At 47.9% G+C, this 2,907-nt stretch overlaps 1 non-coding gene across 1 annotated transcript; it reads left to right on the top strand.

The window, feature by feature from the left end:
• Positions 1-718: 718 nt before the first annotated feature.
• Trnav-cac lies at positions 719-791 on the top strand. Its single transcript has one exon. It is a non-coding gene; the product is annotated as a tRNA-Val (tRNA).
• Positions 792-2,907: the final 2,116 nt, after the last annotated feature.

Genomic DNA, 2,907 nt, shown 5'->3' on the forward strand with positions numbered 1-2,907 from the left:
GTGGATAAACTAACCTACAATACGCCTTTAAAGGGCCTTAGTTACTGTAGTGCATTATTATAACAACAACCTCACCTGCGGGTCACAACAACAACCTGCACCCCACACCTAGAAACTGACTCTACGGGTTGTTAATTAAGACTCCACACCTTTACCTGTCACACCTGTGGTTGGGGTGTGGCGCCCCAGCTGGTCCTGTGGGTAGGTTATGCAGCTGGTTTACCTTGACCACCTGCACCCACACAGACAGACAGACAGACAGAGAGACAGAGACACACACAGTCAAGTGAGAGAATCTTACTGAGCTGGATAAGCTGGTAAGATAATTTTCCCACACTATATAAGTCTGGAGTGTGTGTGTGTGTGTGTGTGTGTGTGTGTGTGTGTGTGTGTGTGTGTTATTTCGACGTACAGGAACCCATCAGGCCAATCAGAACCAAGAATTAACCAGCATCACCCTCCAACAGACCATCCTCACATGCCAATCAGAACAAGTTTCCCCTGTGTCAGAAGGTGAGCCACATGACAACACGTGGAAGGTGATACGGGAGCGGTAAGTGTGGGAACCCTGGCGTCTCCTTCCTCTTGTGTAGCCTTAACAGACACACACCCCCCACACACATACGTACACACAATCATGTACGTAACACACATACGTACACACAATTATGAACGTAACACAAACATATCTAATCATCCTTCTGTGATAAAGTCATCGGTTTCCGTAGTGTAGTGGTTATCACGTGCGCCTCACACGCGCAAGGTCCCCGGTTCGATCCCGGGCGGAAACACATATTTTCTTTGGCAAAGTTATGGCCAGCCTCTATTGGCGGGCCATTAGGCATAAAAAAAAGAGTGAACATCAAAAATATAACAAAAACACAAATATTTTGCCACACACACACACACCAGGTCAGTTTTAATGTCTAGTTCAGTATTTGTCTCGACATATCAAATACTCGGTAATCACTACTCGGGTATGACGTAACAGTTTAATGGCACAACAAAAACAGTCATAACCAACTCTTAAATGTTACCAACTCACACCAACTGTCGCCTCAGGGGGGAGGGGAGGGAGGTGGTGGCTACATGCAGGATCTGGCAAGGCAATACTGTTTTTTACCACCATAAATAACAGAGGGATAATCCACGAACGCTCAGAATCCATTAGAATCCTCAGAGTTATACGAACGACCACAACACACTGCCTGCTTTGTGTTTACTATGTGGCGTGACGTAAACCTGAGCTGCTAACTGCACTATCACCAGTACAGCACAACACAGACTGGAGGATTATCTACGAATCAAGTTGTGTAATAAAATGGAGATACTGCAGGTGAAATAAGAGAGACAGCATGGTGGGGAAATATAACTTGGTGCTAATACTTTCACCTACCAGCTAGATCCTGTGCTGTACTGTAGATACTATAATACAAGTCTTCAATACTACCGTGTGTGTGTGTCTTGGTGCTCTCTCTCTCTCTCTCTCTCTCTCCCACACTATTTCCCCCTTCTCTCTCACTGACTTACACACACACACACACACACACACTTAACAGATTGAGCCCCTCCCCAACAAGATTTATTCCAGCTGTATAATTCAAAGTCCCTCAAGAGTGACCTTTCCACCAGCACTGGCTTGAGGTCACCCGATACACCAGCACACGCCAGGACACCCCAGGCATACCCTAGCACATCTCAGGCACACCCTAGCACACACTAGCTTACCCCAGGCATACCCTAGCACACCTCAGGCATACCCTAGCACACCTCCAGCACACCCTAGCACACCTCAGGCATACCCTAGCACACCTCAGGCATACCCTAGCACACCTCCGGCACACCCTAGCACACCCTAATAGACCCCAGGTACACGTAACGTTATCATTAGTGCCATCCTCAGTCCAAACAACAACAACAACAACAACAACTTCAAGATGACGTCCTCACTCACCCTCGCAACAACAACAACAGCTTCAATGCGAGTTACTAAGACGTACAGAACTCCAAGGTCAAGTTCTCCATCACCCCAACATGAACAACAACAACGAAATACCTCTTGAACTACCAAGACGTCACACAACTCAAGCGTGTTCCTTTAAGGCCAGTCAAGGTCGACCTTCAAGTTTTTTTCCTTCCTCAACCTAACAAACGCAGGAATAAGGCGGCTCTAGCACCTCCTCCCCTCTTCTTTCTACCCCCCTCTCCCCCCTCTTCTCCCCCCCCCTCCCTCTTCCTTCTACCCCGTTCCCTCCCTCTCTCTTCCCTCTTCTTTCTACCCTCTCTCCCTCCCTCACCCTTCCACCTCCCACTTCTTTCCTTATTCTCTCCCTCCTCCCATTTCCTTCCCCTACACCCCTTTCCTCCTCCCACCTCACCCTGAATGACTGGTGTTGGAGTGAGAGGAAGCTTTGAGTTATATAAAGTTTGTTGATCAAGTAAACATCAGTATCCCCCCCTCCCACGTCTTGTGCTTAGTAACACTCTCTTTCTCTCTCTCTGACTGACCTGAATTAACCTTGAACAATGTAATTTAACCTAGTCCATGGTTAGGTTAAGTTAGGCTGTTGGGTTGGGTTGGGTGGGTTGGGTTAGGTGGTTCGGTTGGGTTAGGTTAAGTTGACTCCCAACCCTGGCTAGTTGCGCCGTACTCTGTACCCAATGCTCCACGGAGTTCAATGGGTAGATCGGGGCACGGGAAGACAAGAGCCTACGTGCCGATAAACACACACACACACTAAACCGTTTAGAAATATGTTGAGAGTTAAGACACGCACTGGCACCCCCACCTCACGCTGCGTAGACGCACTGTACTGTTGTCGAGGCGGCACCCCATGGCACACGTCGCGGGTGCCATAAACATTATTATTATTATTATTATCTAGGTCTTGATGCTTTCCTCCTCCT

This window comes from Homarus americanus, unplaced genomic scaffold, assembly GCF_018991925.1.
Source record: "Homarus americanus isolate GMGI-L3 unplaced genomic scaffold, GMGI_Hamer_2.0 scaffold14144, whole genome shotgun sequence".
NCBI classification, from domain to species: domain Eukaryota; kingdom Metazoa; phylum Arthropoda; class Malacostraca; order Decapoda; family Nephropidae; genus Homarus; species Homarus americanus.